Source organism: Asparagus officinalis, chromosome 1, assembly GCF_001876935.1.
Source record: "Asparagus officinalis chromosome 1, Aspof.V1, whole genome shotgun sequence".
Classification (NCBI taxonomy): Eukaryota; Viridiplantae; Streptophyta; class Magnoliopsida; order Asparagales; family Asparagaceae; genus Asparagus; species Asparagus officinalis.
Genome location: NC_033794.1, coordinates 30,397,431 through 30,405,892, shown reverse-complemented (window position 1 = coordinate 30,405,892; position 8,462 = coordinate 30,397,431). Strand labels below are relative to the sequence as shown.

General features: G+C 41.1%; 1 long non-coding RNA gene across 1 annotated transcript; it reads right to left on the bottom strand.

Moving 5' to 3' along the window:
* LOC109822291 lies at positions 5,520–8,456 on the bottom strand. The gene is made up of 4 exons (XR_002242072.1): positions 8,225–8,456; positions 6,546–6,593; positions 6,386–6,462; positions 5,520–5,796 (listed from the first exon to the last, which is right to left on the bottom strand). It is a non-coding gene; the product is annotated as an uncharacterized LOC109822291 (long non-coding RNA).

Here is an 8,462-nt window from a genome sequence, read left to right as displayed (position 1 = left end):
ACCGGCGAAGGAATCGACGGGAACGGAGGTCGGAGTTGGCCGAAAAACGCGCTCGAAGTTGGCTCCGAACTGCAGTTTTCTGCAGTGGACCTCACTGATTCGGGCTCGTCAGCGGCAGTGGCCAAAGCAGCGGCCGCGGGGGTGGTCAGGCGGCGGACCTGAGGACTGAGGCTGAGCGACGACGCGGGGAGGTGGACTGCAGGCTGGTGCGGCTGTCGGCGAGGGATGGTTCGAGCGGAGCTGGGGAAGCGCGGTGAAGGCGGTACCGGCAAGGAGCTCGGGGAGGAGGAGCACTGAGAGGAGGTGCGGCAGGGCGGTGGAGCGAGGCACGGCGAGTGGCAGTGGCGAGGTCGAAGGGAGAGGGATCGGGGGCGGTGTTGGGTTCGGAGCTGGCTCTTGAGGTGGAGCTCGCGGCGTTTGTGGGTCTCGACGGTGCAAGGAGGAGGGAGGTGGTGCAGCGAGTGGTGGAGCTTCTGGAGGCGACGACGAGGCTTGGTGCTGGCGTTTGACAGCGTCGCTGCGGTGAGCAGCGGTGGGCGGAGGTCAGCGGCGCGCTGGAGGTGGCTTGGAGGCAGAGGTCGGGTTAGCGAGCTGGTCGGGCGGCGGTCGGCAAGCTGGTCGGGCGGCAGTCGGCAGAGCTCGTGGTTCGTTGCTTTGGGTTGTGGAGAGAGAGGGGGCTGGAGTGAGATGAGAACGAGAGAGAGAGAGAGAGGGAGAGAGAGAAAGAGAGAGGGAGAGAGAGAGTGATGGTGAGTGATTGAGTGAGAGAGAGTGAGACGTGAGCTGGAGATTTAATGAGAGAGAGAATAATAGAGAGAGAGTGTGTGTCAGAGAGAGATAGATTGAGTGTGAGATTGAGGGAGATTTTAATGAGAGAGAGAGTACGTGATAGGGTGGTTGGGAGGATGTGTGATGAGAGTTGGGGGAAACACGAGGTGGGGATTTGCGTGAATTTGGGAGGGTTTTAGGGGGAGAGAGAGATACAGAGTGAAATACCGGTGAGAGAAAAAACACAGGGAAAAATACCCCTTAAAAAATAAAAATTTAAAATTAAAATACCAGAAAATTTATTCAATAGATATTAAAATTTATGGTCAAAATAATAATAACAATAACAATAATGAATAATTAACTATTAATTTAAATTTATGGTCAAAATAATAATAACAATAACAATAATGAATAATTAACTATTAATTTAAAAATTTTACCGAAACAATTAAATTTAAACAATAACAATAATGAATAATTAACTATTAATTTAAAAATTTTACCGAAACAATTAAATTTATAATTAGTAAAACTATTAAAATAACATAATACCCTTTTTTTTAAATCGTAGAAAATTCTAGAGAAATTAGGAAAAATACAAATACTCTTTTAGGAAAATAATATTTAATATTTAAATACCAGAAAATTATTTAAACCAGTATTAGAAATTTACGATCATTACAGTGGACCACCAAACGTTCAGATCAGATCCGGAGCTTCGTCGATTCGCGAAGGAATCAAGAAGCCGAAGCGCTTATCTCGGCAACAGCGAGATAATTGCTCTTCTTAAGATCACCGCAACGGGGTAACCTTAAGGGACGAACCGGGCTGCAGATCTAACGAACTCCTCTTCTTTATGCCGAAGAATCCGCTGAACTCTCCTCCTCCTCTCTGAAATTTGTGGCTCTTCAGTCCTCAATCCGGCAGGGCTTCGCCAGTGCTCGAGAATTCCAGATCTTAAAAAATGAAGGCCCTGAGGCTGTATTTATAGGCTTCAAGAGCCCTGTATTCGGATAAGAACAGTTGATTCCCTCTTATTTTCAATTGAAACCACTTAACCACGTTCTTAGATAGATTCAGATCAGTTGGAACAAATCCAGGTGGTTAACGTTGAAAAATGGTTCAAAACAGCTAAAAACAATATTTTGGGGGTTGCGGACACTTATGAGTGTCTCGGTGTGGCCAAGACACTTACAAGTGTCTCGGGTATTTTGACCCTAACTTTCTCATATGACCTCCAAATGACCTAATTTTAGATGTATTGGAAATTTGACAAAGATATATACAACTTTTATGTTTTGAGTTTCTTCAGATTCTAATCGTATCATGGCCAAAAGTGTCATTCTTTCCAAGATACCAACACTGTCTTGGAATTCTGAGGCAGTTTGTACTATATTTGGTATTTTAGCTTTATCTTTCATATATGATCTCCAAATGACCTGATCCAAAAGGAATTGGAAAGATAACAATGAGATCTATAACTTTCATGTTTTGTGTTTCTTCATATTCGAAACGAATCATAGCCAAAATTGCTCTACAAGGTCCAAGACACCTTTGGGTGTCTCGGCTTGGGCGAGACACCAATGGGTGTCTCGGCCAATCCGAGACATCTCTCGGTGTCTCAGCTTGGCTGAGACACCTTAGAGTATCTTGTCCAAGCCAAGACACCTTTGGGTGTCTCGGGTTGGCCGAGACACCTCTGGGTGTCTCGCCGAGGTCCGGGACGTAGTCCTGCGCGTTCCGTCCGTTTTCGCCGTATCTTCGTCGTCCGAACTCGGAATCATGCGATTCAAGATGCATCGGAAAGCCATCGAGAAGATATAAAAGCTTCCATGATTGAATCATCTGTGGAATGGATGAGACATGGAAGTCATTTCGTCTTTTGTAAGTGACGCAGAGCTCCCGATCAGTTCGTTTCCTCGTTGTTCTGCAGTTCCGTTGCTTCACATAGTTCGTCGACTCACTTCATGCACTTATAGATGTCAAATGAGCTTTTTTGACTCGGATAGTGATGTTTATCATCTTCTCTCTGTCTCAAGCCACGTGCGGGGACCTATAGGTAATTTTTGACGCCTACAGATACCCCCTCCAAAGTGTTTCAGTCTCGTTTATTTTATAGATGAGCCTGAAAATACTTTGGATATGATCGGTCCAACTTTCTTTCGGCGTTGCATTTATCGTTGGGCCGTCGTTGAAGTTTCGAATCAAAAAACTTGGTGAGTTGATTTGGGCTCGTGTTGTCGAGTTGACTTTGAACTGACTACCTCTGCCACAATATATTGGCTTACGTTGGCTTTTATCACAACGCGTTGACTGGTGTTGACCTAGGGTTACACGTTGACCAGCGTTGACCTAGGGTTTCAGATCGCCTGACGTTGACTTTTTCATCACAACGCGTTAACTGGCGTTGACCTAGGGTTACGCGTTAACCAGCATTGATCTAAGGTTTCAGATTACCTGACGTTGACTTTTCATTACAACGCATTGACTGGTGTTGACCTAAGGCTACGCGTTGATCGGCGTTGACCTTAGGGTTTCGGATCGCCCGAGGTTAACATAGTTTATAGTCGTGCGTTTGCTGGAGTATACACGGTTTAAGCTCTTAAGGTATTGGAGCATAGCAGTCCTAACAGTTGGGGTTGCAGGACCAACTGTCAAAGCTGATTCGTCTGTAGATATGGATCTTATCCCGAAGTTGTTGTTGGATGCTCGAGTCACGAGACCAGTTAATAAAGTTGGCGTGTCAATGACTTTCACACTTATAGGATTTTTGGCAAATCCTCAGCCATCAACGGATTTGATGAGCCTTTACCGACTACTGTTTGAGTCGGGCTAGCACGCAGATTGCTTAAATCCGTTCTGCATGTAACGTTGTGCTAAAAGAGTTAACTCCTTTAGTGCTACGATATTGAATACATAGACTTTGTCTTTCTTATGGGAATAGATTACCCGGCGACGTGTGTTAGACGTAGACTTAGGATTTTTGGCCAATCCTCAGCCATCAACGGATTTGACGTGCCTTTACCGATTACTGTTTGAGTCGGGCTTGCATGCGGATTGTTTAAGTCCGTTTCGCATGTGACGTTGTGCTAAGAGAGTTAACTCTCTTAGTGCTATGATATTAAATTCGTAGACTTCGTCTTTCTTACGGGAATAGACTACTCGACAACGCGTGTTAGGCGCTGACTTATCCCTACTTAGGCTTCGGGATAAAATTCTCCAGACTAGAATTCTGGTGTCTTCTTCAATCGGTGAAAGACTAAACCGACAACGCGTGTTAGGCGTTGACTTATTTCTACTTAGGATTCAGGATAAAATTCCCCTTGTGTGTGAAGCACGGATTTTGGTGTTATTAATAACAACCTGCCACAATATCGAATATATGGGCTTTTGTCCTTTTTATGGTCAAGGACTAACCGACAACACGTGTTAGGTGCTGACTTATCCCTACTTAGGCTTCGGGATAAAATTCCCCAGACTCGTATTCTGGTGTCTTTTCATTCGGTGAAAGACTAAACCGGTAGCATGTGTTAGATGCAGACTTATCTCTATTTTAGGGTTTGAGATAAAATCCCCCGTGCATGAAATGTACGGATTTAGAGTTGAGAATTGTGTCTTTTCTAAAGGTAAAGACAAACCCAGAGCGGGAGAGGAAGAATTTTATATTCTATCTCCCAAAACTAAAGAGGAAGAATTTTATATTCTATCTCCAGTTGCAAAGGAGACTCGAGGTGGGATCTCCACCCCCAGAATCCGGAAAGGTGAAACTAGGAGTGGGGTGGGATCTCCACCCCCAGAATCCGGAAAGGTGAAACTAGGAGTGGGATCTCCACTCCGAGAATCAAAAATATTCAAATAACCCTAACTTTTATAAGATTTGTTGCTTAATCCAAGAAAAGAATTCCTCATTTATTAAGGTGAAATTCTGATTTCGGACCTAACTTTTATAGGTTTGGCCGAATAGGAAAAGATGGAAGTCTTTCGTTTATCGAAAGGGGTATTCCGGTGCAGGTTCGACCAAGTGAGGTTGGAGGCAACCCTAACTTTTATAGATTTGATTGCTCAAATTGAAAGTGGACCTCTCGTTCAGGGAAGGAATCGAGTGGGGATTTTGGTTGTGGTCCTAACTCACTACAACAAAATACAACATTGCCGACGAAACAAAAACATCGGCAAAAGTTTAAAAAACGTCGGGAAAAATCTTTTTCCGACATAAAATACAGCGTCGCTAACGCGTCACCAAAAGTGTGTCAAGAAAAATATTTGGCGACGCAAACACACTGCGTCGGTAAAAGTCAACACATTTGGCGACGCTTCATACGTCGAGAAAAGTATATCTTTTAGCGACGCATAGTATTTTGCGTCGGCAAAAGTATGCAGAATTTTTTCATATGCAAAAGTGCGTCGGCAAACCTTGTACTTTTGGGGACGCATGCAGCGTCGGCAAAAGCCAATGCGTCGGCAAAAATATAGCTTTTAACGACGCAAAACTGTTCGTCGCTAAAAATTATACTTTTGGTGACGCAAGTTAACGTCGGCAAAAGTGTAGCTTTTAGCGACGCAGAATGAAACGTCGCTAAAAACTATATCTTTGACGACGCAAGATAACGTCGCTAAAAGATATTACTTTTGGCGACGCAATATAACGTCGGCAAAAGTGTTACTTTTAGTGACGCTTTTTAGCCTACACTGAACCTGAACATCCACAAAAAATTTGCTCTCATTCACATCAACAAAGAAACCAGACATCAAATTATACTCCAAACAAGTTGTATAGTATGATAAACAAAGAATTTGCTCCCATTACAAAATAGTTACATTCATTTCCAGTTCTAAGTCAACACTCAAAGACCTGTTTACATATTCCAGTTTGCTTGTAATCCATGGAGGAAAAAAAGAAACACAATGAAAAGAGAGGAAAATGTGAAAGAAAATAAAGAAGGGAACAACTGTTTAAATATTCCAGTTTGCTTGTAACCTCATGACAAGTTGCTCTATGCTTCCAAGATAATCAAATTCAAGTTCCTGCATAACAAGAATAAAGCAGCATCAAAAATAGCCATGAATGCGAGAGTAAAAATTTCACAAATCTCTGATGCAAATACCTGTAAATCCTACAGACACGCTTTCAAATACACTATTTTAGAATTTCTAATTATACGATGGCCAGTTGGTAATAAAAATTAGTTGCAGATCTAAGTATACAATGATTGTAGGTGTGATGGTATCACATTGAGATTAACAGTGATTCCATTTGCATTCAACGCTAACACATTCTTGAGTCAAAGAAATAAACTAAAATAGCTGAGTTTCCATTCTGTTTGGTAATGATAAAAATAAAGCATGTTAGGTGTGGACACCCAAAAAAAATTACCGCGTGAACCAATGTGATACTAGCATGAATGGACAAAGGTATTTTAGAATAATTAAAATCACAGCGAAACAAACATTAGTAAATTGAGGTGTGGTTTTCAATTGTAGTTCCTTTATAGGGAAAAAAGAACTTTGATTTGCACTTTTACTTAACAAATGCAAAGAAATATTAAGTGATAAAACAACAAATTGGCAGTTCAATTTTAATTATGCTAAAAATTCGGATTTATAAGATTCTTACTTGATTAAGACAGGTTCATAGGCAGTAATCAGCACATCCGTACCAACTTCCTTAGGCCGCAAATTTTCCAGATACACCTGGAGTGTTGTATCATGTCAAGGCAAAACCCCGAATGATATAAAATAACAAAGCAGCTAAAAGAGGACGACATAGAACTTACACGCACTAAATTTTGTGCCTCCCTTCCTTGTCTTCCCTCGGAAATTCCCTACATCATAAATCATAAATGAAGAATTGACATAAGCACAAATAGAATAGCATCGGAATATTTTACAAGTATTAAGCGAAGGCTTTACAGAAAAGTGCTATGATTACTTCAGTCTAGCCTGGCCTTTCTTAGGAGATGTGTATATTTCTGTGCCTGCACTCGATGATAAATGCATACAAAAATGTGTTCATACATACACAACAATTAGCGCGTTGGGGAGTACAATCAGATAACTATATTTAGTTCATTGATGTGTTACTTGGATCACTAAACTGAGAGTCTGATCTTCCACAAATTTCTTCTTGTGACTAACTTATGAGCATTTCAATCTCTTAGCCTCGTATATTTTTGTCAAGGTAAATTTTCCAGCCAGAATACCCATGAGCCACATAATAAAAAATGATAGCTCGGCCAAAGTGTCAACTAGATACCAAGATTTTATGTCAGTTTTTGAGCCTGTACTTGCCTTTAATTGGATCCAGTACCAGATAACAGAAGGATGATAGTAGGTCAAGGGCTATATATATATAACCTTAGCCAAGCTTTTTGAAAATTTGTTCGCTTTGATATGTCCCCAGTATATAACCTCATTTAATCCATTTAATAGGAAAACTAATCATGTTGATGTTGGATAATGATGAAACACTGAGCATATGATCGCAATGCAGGGCAAACAATAGCAATCACAGCAATGCAACCGCAGTTGTCATTGTTCGTATTGGTCCTGGAACATTGCATTTAGGTAAAGCTTTACCTTTCATTCAATAATCTAATAGAAGACTAATATTAAGATATGATCAAAATGGATAAAAAAATTTATCGGAAAAATCATTTTATTCCTCCACTATAATTATAAAACCACAAACATATAGTTTTTCAGAAAGTATTAAGAAACAGTAAACTGTTACTTTGGCTTGATATATATTGTTAGCTGGACACCAATTAAAATTTTGGATAAGCTGATGAAGTGGTCACTTGATACGTATTGGAGCATTGTATCAAGTTGACAGCTTGACATACATTTATTTACCCCTGTTTTATTCTTTTTACAAGTTCTGCCATGCTAGTACTAGGGTTTAATGCTTCCACTATAGTGGTCTTTAAATTGCCAAAAAGAAAAAAAAATTATATATGGGGCAGAATTAAGTGTTATGTTTGTTGATATACATTCTCAGATCATAACTCATCAACTTAGGATTGTAGAGAGATTTCTTGTCTCGCAGGAACAAATGCACAAGATCATAAGTTCATGCATGCAGTACCAAGGGTAGAAAGACATGGCACATCAGTCCCAGGACCAGGAAGACTATACAGTGCAGTGTTGTTTCATATGTACATATTTGAACAAGTACTAACTAGTGCTACTTCCCCTTAAATATAGATCACTGAGTCATGAGTAACATTTGCAGAATAGTAAACAATATTACATAAGCATGAATATGTCTAACAAACATGCAGAATAAGTACACGATCTAACTCTTTTACAAGGATAAATTAAGCCAACTATTATATATCAACAAGATAACACTAGTGCATACAAATACTATGTAAAATTCAATGATCAAAAGATAAGTTTAGCTACAGTAATAGCAAGAATAAGAAGCAAAAAGGAAAAAATAAGGATAAATTACCTTTCTGAATCTAGGGCTTCTTGCTGCGCCGGAGGGGAATATGAATCTAGGGTTTCGGATGAGGAGGAGGAAGGTTGGGCCTTTGACCTGGCCTGCTCGATCTCGGCCTCGGTCTCGGCGAGCAACGCAATCGCCGAGCCCACGGGGGCGACGCCTCCCTCTTCGACCATGATTGAGGCGAGATACCCATCGTAGAAGGTTTCCACGTTCATATCGGCCTTATCGGACTCGACGACGA